We start from the raw sequence: 16,919 nt of genomic DNA on the forward strand, positions 1-16,919 counted from the left end.
CCGCCTTGGCAGAAATGCACGGCTCCTTCTCTCCCCCCCCCCTCCACCACTGCCATCAATATACGACATGGACGAAGGCGGTTTGAGTGTAAAAATGTGGCCAGCGAGCGGTAGCTGTGTGACCAGACGGTTGTAATGTTTTAGGAGAGGTCGCTCACCTCGCTTCATCTCACCTCGGACAGCGGATATCCTCTCGGGCAAGTCCCAAAGGAAGGAAAAGGGAACGCGCCCCCCCCGCCGCCCCCTCCCCCGCCCCATCAACAGGGCGTCTTCCGCGGAGATGAAGCGATGAAATCGGATCGGATTGGTGTTCAGGAGCTCGATGGAATGAAATTGTTGCATCTTCTTTGTGTGGCTGATGTTGATGTTAGGTCATTTTGGTGCGAAACACAGGCAGATTCTTTTTTTTTTAGAATGTAAATAATCGAAACGCAAATTAAGCGCGAGAACGTGAGTCCAACTACTTTGTTTCATAAAACCCTCCGTATTTATTAACATTACACACTTGTTTTACTATTGAGAACCAAAGGGGGTACAAGGCTGCGGTGATGGTTAAGAACCGCTGCTGTAGAGTAACAGCTGTAGTGATCTTACATTCAGGTGGTTGATGAGCCAGATGACTGTGTGGTGAATCGTCGCTGTGACGATGGTGACGACGCCTCCTCATTCGTTTTTTGTGAATCGGGCATCGAGTCGCTGTACGCTCCATCATGGCATCAAGAGACCATGAGAAATGGTGAGGGCTTCGGGGGAGTCCTTTATCCAACAGTGGATATATAATGCTTGGTGATGGTGATGATGATGATGGTGTGACATACTCTTTGTTTGGCGTCACGAGTTCAAATCCCGGTCAGGGGTCAAACTCAACCCATCATCTCTCCCGCGGTCAATAAAATCAGTACCGCTTTATTGGCAGTAAACAGCGGTTAACCCGTGTGGAGACTGGGCCCTGCCATGGCAATGAGGAGTTTCTGCCCCTGGAGATGGTACTGTTTGGTAAAAGTGTCTTAATAGGTAAAGATGCCGCCCTGCAATCACTTGCCAACGTCACTGCTGGTGGAAAGGCCTCCTCTAGAAGGTGCTTTGGCCTACTCTTTCACGCTGGCCGGACATCTTGGACGATGTCGGAGTACCCACCACACTTTAGCTCACCACACGCCACCTGCCAATCCACTCATCTTGCCGATGTCTTCGAGTGTGGCAGCAGGAGATCAAATCGGTTGAACCGGTGACCTCTGGATTGCGAGTCCAGTTTCGATAACCATTGCACAACCACTGCAGCTTCCATCCCGCAGACTCTTTGATGCCGTATTTATAATAATTTGGCAGCTTTTGTCGAGGTTGGTTAGAGCTGATAACGCGAGCCCTTGAGATTTCACAACGCGTGCCAGCTGTGTCACGGCTTTTATGACTAAATTTAACTCGTAAAACGTATGTATTCGAAAGAGTATTCTGTTTTACCTTCGTTTTACGGGCTTAAAATAAACAAACAAATCCATTTAACGACTCATCCTGAGATAGATGAAAATACGTTTCCGTTTCTGTTTGGTGTACTGAGTTAGGCAAGGATGCTTGCCGTTTTAAACAAACATTTACGGGGGTGGTTTTTTTGTGTTCACTAAATATTTAGTCTGGTAAGGGCATGGAGTTAAATACACTTCATCTTGTGTGTCCCAGGTCGTATTTTCGTGATACTGAACGGCCAGTGGTGCACAAGAGGCATAAGTAACACAAGCTCTGCATTCGTCAATAATTATTGGGCTGGAGGACAAATGCCTGGTCTCTCTGCGACGAGGAAAAGGCCCTTTGCCTGAAACGTTGCCTATCGTATATATTGCTTATCGTTTCAGGCCCGTGTTGTGAATGAACGTGTTGAGATGTTTTTTTTTCGTTGTCTATCGAAATTGTTCTGCTATCTAAATGGTCTATCGGTTGTCGGTGGAGGGTCGCGATAGACTGGGCGATGAATCTCGGCTCGTGTGCGGTGAGCTAGATGGGACAGATTGATGGAGAGTGTTGCACAGCGAGCACGCAGAGCCATTTATCCAGCAGTGGGTAGATCATGGCTGAAGATTATGACGATGACACGTGACGATAATGTTGACAATGGCTTCACAAATTTTGATTTAAAGCTTTCGTGACTGCAGGGATTCGTATTCTTGGTTCTTTCGGTAAAGTCACGTAGAAGGGAAATAATAAAATAAATATAAAGCAATTAAAAAAAATTCTTGCTGTGGATTTCACACCTGATGATGATTGCTTGTGTTGCAGTCGAAACGTCGTGATAATTTGTATTGTTTTATATTTATGTTATTTTATTATTTTCTTGCTGTGGATTTCACACCTGATGATGATTGCTTGTGTTGCAGTCGAAACGTCGTGAGCATTTTTATTGTTTTATATTAATATTATTTTATTATTTCCCTTCTACGTGACTTTACCGAAAGAACCAAGAATATAATGGCTTCACAATTGATATGACACCGAGGCCAGTTTGAGAGACGCAAATAAAAAATAAAAAATTCACCATCACAGACTTCAAACCTTGGTGCCAATTATTTTTTTCTGTGCAACTCGGGCGAGACTTTTAATTAATTTCCATCCACATGCACTGGCACGCATCTCACTTCGTTTCTTTTTTTTGTCCCATCTGCCAGAGCTCCACATCAAAAGCTGTGCCGCGTTTTTAGTATTAACCTGTGCAATTCATATTATAACTAAACATCTAATAGGAATGAAAATAATAGATTTGAAAAAAAATGTGCCATTTATTTTAACTTTCATCTCGTAGTGGATTGATGATGGTTTAACCCAGGAAAGCCTCACATAGTCTCAAGACTCGTTTTAAGGAGTGTCTCGCAATGGGATATTTGGCCCAATTCTGTGAATGAGAGCTTGGCTTCGTGTGGGTGGAAGCCGGAGAGCCCGGAGGAAACTGCTGCGGTATGAGGTGGTAACGCGCAGAGTTCCACAAAGATGGATTCATTAATCCATTGTTATACTGGCATCTCTGGCTACCTTTGCAGCCTCAACACCAGGTATTATGCAAATCCTAACCAGGCTTAAAGTCAACTTAGTGTACGTAATCCAACTATTTCCGGGTGCATTTAGGGTTAGTTATTGGTGGGAGGGATGTATTTTTCTAATATTTCAGCAGCAATTTGTGCAAAACATACTCTAAATATTCCTAATTTTTTTCTTTAAGATTTCTGTTTCTATGACAACATGTGCTTTTTAAAAAAGTAGAACATCTAACAATCGCGTGTATTCCGTCACCCAAGACGAGGAGGAGGCGTGGATTTTAGATAGTGGTGGTCTCAGTGCTTGGGTGAAAACCCCCAGGATTGCCCGTTTTGTGTGCGATGTTTATTTCTACTTGGCAGGAGAGAAAGAGGGAACACGCGCGGAGAGTGGAGCCCATTGTCTCAAACCACAATTTAGAAAAATGTGGGCACTGTGCAATACGCAACCTATACATATTTGGCACCGTGGTCATTGTGTTTTTGCAAATCAGAGTCTAGACACTGACAGACTGGCCAGTACGTGGCTTTGAATAGGGTTCAGGGCAGGGAGGAGGAGGAGGTGGTGGTGGGGGAGGTATTGTTGATGGTGGAGAGTGGAGGAGGGCACACACACAGAGAGAGAGGAAGGGCCAGCGAGACGAGAGAGATGATGGGAGCAGTGTTATGCATATGCGTTCTGGGCGTGTCCTACTCGACCGAATCCATGCCATTCAGGCCAATCCACAAGAACAGCAGCAGGCACAGCTGAGTTGCCAGCTGGTGTGTGGAGGGCACCCAGAGGGAGGCGACGGAGAGGGAAGGAGGAGCAGGAGGAGGAGGGAGGGGAGGGAAAGCCGGCGGTGGGTAGGGAGGGTGAACGAGAGAGGTGGGGGAGGGAGGCTTTTTTCTTCACCAACGCTACAGGCGGAGCATTTGGCCGCGTCGAGGGCCAATGGGAAGCCAGCGGCTCGAGTCACAGGCCCCATCGGGGTTATTTAAACACCCCCCCCCCCGCTATAAGAGCGCTCGCGGAGATGCTCCCGCTGGCCAAAGCTGAGCGCGCTCGCCGCAGACGGGATAAGGGAAGACGCCGAGGAGGGGGCAGGAGCGAGGCGTCGTGCGGTGCTGCACGGTGCCGCGGCTGACGACGTGGAGAGAGAGAGAGGCGCTCGCTGCGTCCCGTCTGACGTGTGCCGGGTGTCGCAGCGTGACACAGAAGCTCACACGACGTGTGTGTGTGTACGGTCAAGGGGCCACCCTCGCCACCACCACCACCACCACCTCGCTCTGTGTGCGTCCTGGAACTGTCGGCGCAGGATCAGGGAGCGAGGGCCCCCCCACCCCACCACCCCTCCCCTCCTCATCCCGTGGAATGTCGCGATCGCTTTAAACTGCGAGAGAAGTCCGCCAAGCATCGCCGCCACCGCAGCAGCAGTTACAACGAGGAGGGAGCTTTGTGGGGTTCGGCGGTGGATGGGGGGGGGTTCAGCGAGATAGTTTCTGAGTGAGAGAGGGGAGAGGGGAGAGATCTTCCTCCCCCCCACCACCCCCCAACGTCTGCTCCTCCTTCCTCATCGTCTGCGTGGAGCAGCAGCAGCAGAAGAAGCAGCAGCCGCAGAAGAAGCAAGCAGCCACAGCAGCAGCGGCGCATCGGCGTTGCGAGCGAGGCATCGGCCCGGAGACTTACTTGACTCGCCCTCCGATGCGCTGCGTCCGCTCCTCGCGGTGACCACCGAGGAGGAGAGTTCGTGGTTCTTCTCCTTCAAACTCCGTTTCTCAGGTGAGGAGTCACTTGGTCGGCTCGCGCAGTGCAGCAGCGTAAGGGGTGTTTTTTTTTAGGGGATTTATATTTCGGTTGTTGCGAGTGGTATTTTAATTGCTATCTTGTGTGCTTGTGCATGCACACACGGTCTCGCGCCTGTGTTCACACACTCGGGCAGGCGCTCACACACACACTCGGTCCGGCTCACACAGTTTCGCTTTCATGCTCGCACAAGCACACACACACAGTCTGGCTCACAGTCTCACTCGGTCTGGCTCTCACACACAGAGTCTGCCTTGCTCACTCACACAGTCTGTCTCTTGCACGTGAACAGTCACACACAGAGGCATGCGCCACAAGTTTTAGCCCCCCCGCCCATGCACACAGGAACTCCCGACTCGCACGCACACAGTTTTATCGCGCACACACTCAGTATCGAACGCACACACACTCAGTATCGAACGCACACACACGCACGCAGCCATGAGCAGAGTTCAATGCAGCTTCTTTCTGCTATATCACACGCAGTTTCTCAATACACTTACACACATACGACCTCGCACAAAGACAAAGATCCCCCGTATAGCCTTTAACAGACTGTTGGGGCGAGTGCTGTAAGCGAGCACCTATGAAGGCCGGCACGGCACACGAGGGGGTGGGTGGCCAGCACCACGCCCGGCCGCCTTTGTCTCCCCCGGTGGTGATCTTTTTAGATACCGCACCAGGTACTCGTTTGAGGCTGATTCGATCTAGGGGAGGTCCAGGACTGGTTCAAATAATTGCCACTGGTGTTGGCCGTGAGTGGGAATCGAACCTTGGGTCGCCAGGTTCGTAGCGCGGCGCGCTAACCACTACACCACCGCTCCCCACACACGCACAGACAACCCCGTCTCGCACACTCCAATATTTTCTCTCGCACAAACACGCACATCTAAAAAATTCTAGAGTGGGCAAATTAATAAAAATTGTGTTATTTATTTGGGCTTCTGTGTTTTGGAGGGGCGGCGGGGTGGGTGTTATTTGGTATTTCTACCTTGCTTCTGAACCTGGTACAAAGTAGCCGTCTCGCCTGAGCTCAATTTGCATGTAAATTGATCGTGTGATGTGTACTGCCACTGAGTGGCCGTGATGAGGCGGGGGCAGACTTTTGTTTAAATTATAAATGTAACCGCACTTTGAAATTTTAACTCTTTGAAAGTTCAAACCCTAGCGACGGACACCTCTCATTGTATATGTATTGCAGACCAAAAAAAAAACTACTAAAGCACTTACAAGAGTAGTTTTAGGTGTTATATATTATTTTGAATCCACGCGTTACATGATTCAATCTGTAGATTCTCAGGGTTGGGTTTAATGCACAGCGAGGTCGTGAGGGATGATGGTGGCCTTCATCCAGCAGTGGATCTGAGCACTGCTGACCATGGGCGTTTTTGCTCAAATGCGCAATCACGTCCGAGGAGTGTTTTGTCATCCGCGTAAGACACCGCTGGACGTCGTTACCGTATAGCCATGTTCAATCCACTGCTGGACGAAGGCCTCCCACGCCGGCGAGTAGCAACACCAATTCAGGCCGGTCACAGCGCACACGAGGTGCACGTGTGGACCAGCAAAACCATGCCCGGCCGCCTTTGTCTCACCACCCAGCGCCGATGTTGTTTACACACCGCGCCAGGTGCACATTTAAGGCTGAGTGGACCTCGAGGGGGAGGTCCCAGAATTTATTTCGAATAATCGCCACCTATGTCGAGCCATGGCCGGGAATTGATCGTTCGGGCCTCGCCGCTTAATTCACAACGCAACGCGCCTAGCACGACGTTGCCGCTCGCCAGCTGTAGTTATGTAAGCCTTTAACTGACTGTTGGGGCAAGTGCTGTTAGCGAGCACCTATGAAGGCCGGCACTGTGGCACACGATGGGGGGTGGTTGGCCAGCACCACGTCCGGCCGCCTTTGTCTCCCCAGTGGCGATGTTTACACACCGCACCAGGTACGAATTTGAGGCCGAGTCGACCTTGGGGAGGCCCAGGACCGGTTCAAATAATCGTCACCGGCGTTGGCCGTGAGCGGGAATCGAATCGGTTCTCCGGGTATCGTAGCGCAGCGCGTTAACAACTACAAAGACAAAGATCCCCCGTATAGCCTTCACGTATTGTCGGGGCAAGTGCTGTCAGCGGGCACCTAACCACTACACACACGAGGACACGGCGATGTAATATGCGTATCAGAGAGACGATGTGTTTGCCAGCAGAAGGGCTTTTGATGTCGACGTCGGTGGTGTAATTTGTCGACGTATTGGGTTTATTGACGGTGCGCAAACCCCGCTTTGTGTGGGTCAGCCCCAGATCCCGTTTCACGGTCTGAGTGTCCCTTAATCAGGTGACACCACAGCCCATTGGGATTCATTCTGGGGTTTTTTTTCTCTCTTTGTATAACCAAATAATGATGTCATTTATGCGAACTGCCAAGTCTCAGGGTCCGTTTTCAGGAGAGGCCTGCTTTTTAATGTTCGTCTAGTTTTCGTCTCGGGAGTGGTGTGTGTGTGTGCCATTGTTTTATATTGCATATGTGTATTGAATATAGTGCTGTAGATTATATCGATTAGCAGCACTGGGCGGGAGGGGGGTGGTTCTTGTCTTTTATATACATGCGTGCATTGTTGCGTCCTTTGGTTGTAACTCTGCCATGAGTCTTCATCACCGGTCAGCTCACGTGCAGGAGACGTTGCATCGCGGGACCATGAGAGATGATGTTTTGGGGAAGGCATCAACAATGGATAGATCGTGGCAGATGATGTGTGCGCGTGTGAGCGCTCACCCTTTAAGACGGGATAATCGTAGTTGCATCGTGACATTTTAGTCAAGAGGTCATCTTCTAAGCCACACGTCCCACTGTTGCATGGGGGATTCTATTTTCTTTCCCCGTGTGATTCTATCGTGCAACTCCTTCTCGAGTCAGCCACGTCCACACTATCCTCGTCACGTCTCGTTCCACCACCCTCGGTCTCCCGCCTCTCTACTTCCTCTTCTGTCCTGCCACACCGTTCGTCAACCTCATCATCTCCTTGTCGTTGCATCGTTCAGTCGTGGCTAATTTTCACCGGGCTCCTTAACCGCTACTTTATTTTGAAATTGACGCGGTCGCATGCTCCTGAACCCGGCCTGACTGCATCGACCGCCGGGGCTGCCCGCGGCTGTTTTGGGTTTTTTTAACGTCACACCTACGCCCCCCCCAACGCCCGTGCCTTAAACCCCCCCCCCCCCCCAATTCAGCTGCTCCAAGTGGGCCCGGCAGGTCGAGGCCCCGAAGCAGGTGGCTTCGTCTTTGGCTATTTATTGTCCTCCTGGCGAAGCAAAACGATACATCCGTTCACACCTCCCGTGCCCCCCCCACCACCACCACCAGCAGCAGCCTCCGCCCCCTCCACACGGCACCCAGAGGGAAAGCGGAGAGGCAGTTTGGCGTTAAGCTTCGGGCAGCCAGGAGGGGTGGTTCGCAAAGCCCCCTTTTTTCTTGGTAATTACTCCAGTGTCGTCACATTTGAATATTCGCCACGTAGTTTAATGCGCGCAAGGCTATCGCGAAGGTGCGATGTTTCACAGACGGGTATCGTCTGCCAGTGGGTGGCGATGTTGCTTTTTGGTTTTGGCCAGTACTTGGGGGAGTTGTGGTGGTGGTGGGGGGCAAATAGGACTTTGAGATACCTCCTAATGGAGGGCCACAACACACAAACCCGGTCGCTTTTCTCGCAGTGACAGAAGCGACCGGTGCTCGAATTATTTATTTAGGCCAGGTTGGAAAATATTCACCTCTAGGCCCCGATTAGTGCAGCTTTTACGATGCTTTGCAGTGGATGGACAAATGTTGCATGCGGGCCGTTTCGATGTGGCTTAGGCCCCACGGGCCGTATGGAATGCAGTTGTTGGGTCATTGGCTAGCTGTCGGGATTCGGTGACAGCACGAAGGGTCGTTTGTGTTGTGACTTTAGATTGTGGCTTCGTGTTCATTGCTAGCACTTCAGAGGGAGGTATTTCATTGATGTCTGCCCATATGAACGCGTACAAAAAAAACATCATACCTTGGGTAACTAACACATTTAAGCGTGTAATTCATAGTTAACCTAACGGTGTAATTGTTTGTTTGTAGGCCAACATTCACACGTGCATTCCGTTTGTCAATCCACTGCTTGATGAGGATAAGGGCCTCCTCCACACCGACGGTCCCGATACTGGTTGGTACAGGCGGGGATCATAGTAGACCAGGGGGGGGCGTCGGGAGTAGAGTACAACAATGGAGTTGGCTGCACTGCCCTCTGCTGCTCACGCTGAGTAGCCCCACAGCTCTGTGGCTGCCCTGTTTGTGCGTTGTGGTTGCCCATCCAAGCACTATCCAGGCTCAAGCCTGCTTAGCTGCCCATATCTAACAAATGATTGCTGTAATTGTAATTACAGTTTAACCACCGGGTCTGACACGCATGTCCCGTGTTATTCTCAACGACAACAAAAACCGCACCGCTTTCGTGGCTAACGCCTGCGTTACAACAGAAGAACAACAAATTGGAACAGGCTGACGTTTCAGGCAACGAACCCGTTTATATATATTTTTTGCAAAGACAAAATAAAGGAACGGACCGCTTTTGCCAGTGCAATGCAGGCATGAAACAGGAGTCGCTGCCCACGAACGTCGGCCCACTAATACATGTTTGAGTTGACAGGCGGTGTTTGCGACAACTGTGGTGATATTTGACACTGCTGCCAACGCGCGGTTCGTGAATTTGTTTCTCTCTCCGAGTTTTTGCTCTGGGGGGGGGGGGGTTGCATCGTAGTGACACGCTCCAGCTCTGCTTGCTGTGATGTGTTTGGCCATTCTGGCTACGTTGCTCTACGTGTGCATGCGCGTGTGTTTTCATTTGCATGTGTGTGTATCTTATATATGTTTGTGTGTTTGTGGGGAGCGGTAGTCCAGCGGTTAGCGCACTCAACTACGAACTCGGCGACCCGAGTTCGATTCCAGCTCACGGCCAACTCCGGTGATGATTTTATGAACCGGTCCTGCTCCTCCCCCAAGGTCGACTCGGCCTCAAACGAGTGCCTCGTGCCGGTGTGTAAACATCGCCACCAAGGGAGACAAAGGCGGTCGTGCGTGGTGTTGACCACCCACCCACTCGTGTTGCCGTGTCGGCCTCCATAGGTGCTCGCTAACAGCACTTGCCCCCCAACGGCCTGTGAAGGCTATACGGGGGATCTTTGTCTTTGTCACCGTGCGCGCGTCCTTGATAAATAACGACCGATCCTCCTGGGGCTGGATTTTTAATGGCTCCGTATTCCCATTGATTTCGGTTGAACCCTTGACCCCCCACCCCCCACCCTTTCAGACAGAGCTAAATTGGTTCTGTGTGCTTAACATAACAAGCTCGCATACACACACACACCCTTTTATCAGAACACTGCAACAACACTTACACCCTAAAGCGTGTAATGCAAGAGCATGCTTAGGCTGTCAGAATAAGGGTGCCCTTTTTTGCATTGCATGCTGGGCCTTTCTTGTTGTGCATTGCACGTTGCGTCAAACACATTGTTTTACATGTAATGCACAACAAACAATCTTGCTTAAAACGCGACAAAACCGGCGAGGGCTTTGCGTGTGTTTACGCAACTGCTTGCCGTAACATAAATTGTGTATTTGTTTAGAAAATTTTAATCTGGAACAAAATTAATGGGCGGCGTTTGTGTACATGCGGCGGGTTTTTTGTCGCGCGACGCTTGTTTGGGAATCGCTGCAGGCCGAGCCACGTGGGCACGAGTGCCGCTTTGCTTCCAAAGTGCGGCTTGGATATGTGGGGGGGGGGGGGTTCAGCCGATGGCTTTGAGTTACATTCTCGCTCGGGGGAATGCACCGGAGCCGATTCCCTGTCCCTTCGTGCCTCCGACGGAAACCATTGTCTCGATGCACCGGGGACGAAACGCTGGCTGCTAACAACAAGAAGTGTGCACGGTAAAGCAGTGGAAAAAACAAAAACCCGACTTGACTTTCGACTTCTCCCCCATCTGTACCACCCCTCCCACTCCCACCTCGTTTTTTTTTAATAAAAGCTGCCGTCCAATTATAAAGGTCTCATTTCGTCCCTGGAATTGCGACCCTTTTAGTAATTCATTTGTACGTTTAATAATCGGCTTTCTTGCGCAGCCAGGCCAGAAATGCGCACGCTCGCACAAAGACGAAGATCCCCCGCGGAGCTTGTAACAGACCGTTGGGGCAAGTGCTGTTAGCGAGCACCTAATACCGCACATACACATACACATCGTCTTCTTCTTCTTGCGTTCATGTCGAGGTTTGGTGGATGAGCCAGTGGGGGATGGCTTCAGGAGTAGCCTGGTCAAAACCCGAGATCCTGCCGGTGAATCTTCGAAGGAGAGATGTCACTGCGCGCCACGGTTTGAGATTGGTGACCACAATAGCACACTGGGCTATTCTTAATTGACGAATGGTGGCATGTGAAAGCGGCATCTACAACGACAATCATCACCATATGGCCTACACAGACTGTTGGGGCAAGTGCTGTTAGCGAGCACCTATCAAGACGATACCTATAGTAGGATAGTTACATCATGCACACATTCACACACGCGCGCTCGCACACACATGCACTCGCATACACACACGCACAGACGCACGCACACTCACGCATGCGCACAGCGGGAGGCAGAGGGGGGGGCAGAGAGAATTGGTGGTCGCGCATTGTTAGGGGCAAGCCCCCTGACCGCTCAGCCATTGTTCGTGATCTGTTTGGCTTGGAGCAGGGATGGCTTCCTAGTGGCAGTGTTCTCTCCAGCCCAACAACCCTCCTACCCCATCGCCCCCAATCCCTCATCCATCCAACCCCCATCCCTGCCGAATGCACAGCCCCCACTCCCCGCTAAGCCACCCCAAATCCCCCCCCCCCCAGCCTCTCGCCACGGCCGTCCGTCTCCTTTTGATGCGTTCACGGCCTTGCCTGCGTGGCCACGCTGCTTGTGCGCCGCTGGATGATCAATCGTGCTGGGTGGCAACGAGGTGACGATGGTGGGGGGGGGGGGTGGCGGCTGGCAGGGGGTTAAGGCATGGGGGTTGTGAGCGGTGGGGAGGAGGTGGTGGTGGTGGACGATTGGGCAACGGGGTGGACGTTCACGATGGGTTGGACTTTCACGACGAGCGAGGAAGGCTGGGGTTCTTGTCCGTACCGAGTGGAGAAGGAGGGAGGGGGGGATCTCACATTTTTTCTTGACCCCCCACCGCTTCCGCCCCCCTGAGATGCTGTGGGCTCATGGGTTTTGGTGCAGCGATGCTTTGTAGTTCGCTCGCCATTGCGCTCTTACCCCCCCACCCCTCTCAGCTTCTTCTTCCTCGTCCTCGCGGGCCATTGTGGCTAAATTGGCTCATAAACAGGTGACAAGGGGAGTGATGTAGTGCAGCTGCTGAGCCGCTGAAATGACGGCTCGTTTCGGATCTGAGGCTCGCTCCCCTTTCGTTCCGGGCAGCCCCCCCCCCGCTTCCCCCGGGCGCGCGACGAGCGGTTGGCGTTAACGCCACGTGACCCCCCCGCCCCCCACCACGAGTTATCTGCCTTTTTTTTGCTACGTGCTTGGGGGGGGGGAGTGTGGTGGCTTTGGTGGTGGGTGGCTGGGTGAGTGGGTGGGGTGGTTGGGTGGCTGGGTCAAGGGGTGCCACATGTTTGCTGAGTGTGCAGAATAAAATGGAACCACATTTTTTAAAGGGGGGTAGGAAAAGAAAGCCACCGTAGTGTTACACACAACCGCGTGGGCTTTATATGCACGGTGGTGCCGTTCGACCCTTGCCGCGCTCGTTCGGGGGAGGGAGGGGGGTTGCCCGCAGCGTGACGTCCGGCTCCGACGCTTCGTTTGCGTTACTCCACGTTGTGCAGGAAGCTTCTTCAGGGTGCGAATGTTCAGAAAAACCCTCGACTGTGGTTGCGAGAGGTTTCTGCGCGCTCGCTCTCTCTCTCCGCTCGCCCCATTCGCTCGCTCGCTCGCTCACTCGTCCGATGGCTCGCCCCGCTCACCCACACCGCTCGCTCTCTTTGAATGCGAAGACTTTGTTCGCGAAACGTTTTCCACGATCGCCTAATTTACGGCGACAGTCCCACGCGAGCGCAGGTATCTTTTTTAATATGTATATTTTTTTTTTCCCCGTGGGGAGTTGAATAGTCGAGTAGACACATTAATCATCTATTTTTGTTTTACATCTGCTTTGACCGCACGCCTCTGCGCTAATCCACTTTCAAGCAGGGAATCTATTATGTATCCGATGTCTCCTGGAAGCGTCTCGGGTATTATTCTGGAGTGGCAGTGCTCATTTAATTCAAAGCGCGCAGCACCGTTCATTTAATAATAATGTTATTCGGCAACCTTTTGTCAGACCCACAATTGAATCAGGGCCTCCACATGTTGTGTCAGTCGTGGGTTTTGCTTGAGCATAAATCACCTTGCTCGTTACTACATATTGGTGACGTGGGAGGGAAATCAAGACGGCCGGTTTAGATGTTGGCCGTGGCCAAGGAATTTAAATTAGGTTCATCGGGTTCATAGCAAAATGTGGCGTAGGCATTGTTCCATTGCTATTTTGTAAATACACTATATATGTACCATACAACATGCCCAAAGACAAAAAACGAATTGTCATGAACACGATTCCATCAATGAGGACTAACGGGGCCAGCATCAGAACCTTCATTTAGACTCGAGTAACCCGGTGTCCAACTGTGATGTACGGTACACATTGAGCGTGTGAGCGTTGGATTGGTGCATCGCAGGACACCGTAGGAGTTGGCAACGACTTGGGCAGGCCTCCGTCCAGCAGTTCATGATCTCATGAGGAATTCAATGGACATCAAATACATTTGGAGGAATCGCCGCAGTTGTCTGCACCGATGGAAGCGATACACGCGATAGACACACCTCGCCACATTTGGGATCGTGCATCAGGAGCATAGGCACAAGTCACAAGAGACGCAAACACACGCAGGACGGCTACAGCCATCGCCATCATCATCATCCAGAGGTCGCAAACGGGTTTTGATTCCTTACCCGTACCCGGCCGCACCAGGGTCGCAAACGGGTACCCGTACCCGGCCGGGTACGGGTTCCCGTTCCCTACCCGTACCCTACCCGAAATGAGTGACAAACGGTTACTCACCAGTGACTCACGGCCTACCCGTACCCGGCCGCACCAGGGTCGCAAACGGCTACCCGTACCCGGCCACGGGTAGCCGGGTATCGAGTCGGGTACGGGTATCGGGTACCCGGTTGCGACCTCTGTCATTAACCGGCGATCTTGTCCACCGCTGCGATGAGGGCCTCATCCCCAAGCCGCCGCCATCTCTCACGGCCACGCGGCGCGACGGCCCTTGCCGGTCCGCTTGCGCGTCAGCCGATCTCTCCCCCTTTGGCTGCCGCTCTGCCCTCGTTCATCTCCACCACGGGGGACGCCGTCCTTCACGGCGACGCGTCCTGCCCCCCAAGCCCACTCCGCTGTCCTCGACCATCGCCGTGATGTCCTCTCGCCTTCGTCCTGTTCTCTTAATAGCCGCCGTCGTACGCCGTGGCGTCTTCTTTATCCTGGCCCCCTCTTTTCTCCTCCTCCGCTTTCTCCGTTCAGGTTAACTTGTTTGAAAGCCTGGCACATTGATCATGTTTGCTCATGTGCTGGCTGCATGGAGGGGGGGAGGAAGGAGGGAACACGTGTTTTATTCGTGCGTGTGCACATGTGCACGCGTGTGCGTCGTGGGGAACAGTGGCGCAGTGGTTAGCGCACTGCGCTACAAAAGCCCCAGAACCTGAGTCTGATTCCCAGCCACGGCTGACATCGGCGGCGAAGCGATATCCGAACCTCTCCAGGCCTCTGGATCGACTCGGCCTTAAACGGTCGCAGTGTGTGAACATCGCCACTGGGGAGACAAAGGCGGCCAGGGGTGGTGCTGGCCACCCACTCACCCACCTAATGTACCGTTCCGGCCTTCATAGGTGCTCGTTAACAGCACTTGCTCCTACTGTCTGTGAAGGCTATATGGGGGATCTTTGTCTCTTTTTATGATGCAGGCTCTGGTATGGTGTATGCGCTGACGTGTGTGTGTGTCTGACGGGTTGTTAAGTGTGGGTGTGTAGGAGTTGAGGGGGTTAGGGGGATGGTGGGCTGTGTTGGCTGTAATGGGTGGCAAAAGGGCAGTCGGTGTTGTTGTGGGATGTATACATCACTGGGTCCACGCGATCAGAAGACGAGATATCAAGTTTCACGAATGCCAAACTTCAGAGCCAACGTTGACGCAAACGCTCGGAGCAAACATTCTGCTTTTGTAATTATAACTTTCCCAGCAAACATTTCGGTTTGAAAAAGAATACAAAACAAACCTCGACATCATTGTGTTTTTTTTTCTCCTGTGACACAATGCGAAGAACTATATTTAGAATGTGTAGAGCGTTTCAGTGTTTTTTTTTTCGGTATATAACAACAACAAAAATAGACGTGTACAATTAGGATTCTGAGACATTTCTTTTAATAAGCGGCATCATTGTGGTGGAAACAGTTTATTTGAGCTGCATGGGACGCACACTGCGCTGCTTAACCGCCCACCTGAGTTCGAATTCCAGGCACGATTAACGTCAGTGCATGCTGAGCGACGTTCAAACCGGTCAACACACACTGACCATCGTATGGTACAAAAAAATCCCTTGACCTACAACAGACCGAATGGGGGTGGCCCCCATCCATAAGGAGATTGATTCAGGGCACAACATCGCTATTATAATTTTTACGTCAGTATAATGATTATTGTTATTGCCGTAATTACATAGCCTCATCCCGTAGGCCTTTCTAGTTTACTTGTGCCGCCACTCGGACACGGCCTCCTGCGGCGCCATGTCTCCTCTGTTTGACAAAAACACAGAAGAGCGATATTTTCGCCATTAGCGGCGGGTTTTTAGTGCCGTTTAAAAAAAAAAGTTCGTAACTTTACCTCTCTCGCCACTTAAGCTAATGTGCCGTTCATTTTCCTTGGGGTTTTTTTTCTCCTCTTCTCGCCGGCATCTGTCTGCGGCAGGGTAGCGGGGGAACATGAAAGCATTGCTCAAAGTCTCGGCTGAGTTTGAGTTCAAATGCGAGATCCTGTTTCCTGAGCATGCCAGATTAAACCAACTAAACCACTACTCTGTTTTGCCAGGTAAGGTCCACTGAACTACGTAGCTCTCTTTCAGAAGCGATCTGGCCACAAATGGTTTGCTCAACAAAGTGGGCTTATCACGTGTAAATGTACAGCGGCCGCGTGATGTTGTTTCTAAACGTGGAGGGGAAAACCCAGAGGACCAGGAGAAAATCCACGGGGAGAACACGCAAACTCCAAAATATACAGCAGGCGTCAAGGTTCGGAATCGAACCCACGACCTCCTGTATACCAGGCGAGGTAGTTAATATCTCGCCCCAGGCCACTGGTAAATGAGTATCATATAGGTCTCTCAAGTTCTCAGCTAGTTAAACAAAATCAATTTCACATTTGAATGAATTAAAGCATGTCACGTGTCTGCACACACTGTACATACATATTGGTCTTCGTTAAAAAAAACAACAACCAATATGTGAGTGCAGGACAAGTAGGAATATGAAAGGCTCAGATAATTTTTGTTTATCACAATCTGGCACCTATCACGACATTACCTCGTGAAATATAGAGAAAACCTACCACGGCTCTTAACCATCGGTGTGAATTAACAGATTGTTACCGCAATGTACTCTAAACGTATGAACCACAACGCTTTTAAAGCACGTGTCACCATCAAACGAGTTAACATCCGAATGTCCGCTCAAGTGAAAGAATCGGTCGTTATGTTTTGAAACGGTCGCCGGGGTCGGCGTGTGCGATCACACACGCCGACAAAGCGATTGATGCCGGTGGCTCGGATGGATATAAATCACGTAAACATTCACGGCTCTCCCGTGTGATATTCGTCGCTGCAACACCGTCCCCCCGTCGCACGGCGCAAACCAGAGGTCGCAACCGGGTACCCGATACCCGTACCCTACCCGATACCCGGCTACCCGTACCCGGGTACCCGTTTGCGACCCTGGTGCGGCCGGGTACGGGTAGGCCGTGAGTCACTGGTGAGTAACTGTC

At 51.6% G+C, this 16,919-nt stretch overlaps 1 protein-coding gene across 1 annotated transcript in view; it reads left to right on the top strand.

Annotated features, from left to right (window-relative positions):
- Nucleotides 1-4,038: 4,038 nt before the first annotated feature.
- LOC144729383 (prickle-like protein 2) overlaps nt 4,039-16,919 on the top strand; it is a 51,407-nt gene continuing 38,526 nt past the window's right edge. Inside the window, exon 1 of the mRNA XM_078609626.1 lies at nt 4,039-4,782. The gene's annotated coding sequence lies outside the window, so the exon portion shown is untranslated. The remainder of the gene's footprint in view (nt 4,783-16,919) is intronic.

The sequence above is a fragment of the Lampetra planeri genome, chromosome 32 (assembly GCF_965212315.1).
Source record: "Lampetra planeri chromosome 32, kcLamPlan1.2.h2, whole genome shotgun sequence".
Taxonomy (NCBI): Eukaryota; Metazoa; Chordata; class Hyperoartia; order Petromyzontiformes; family Petromyzontidae; genus Lampetra; species Lampetra planeri.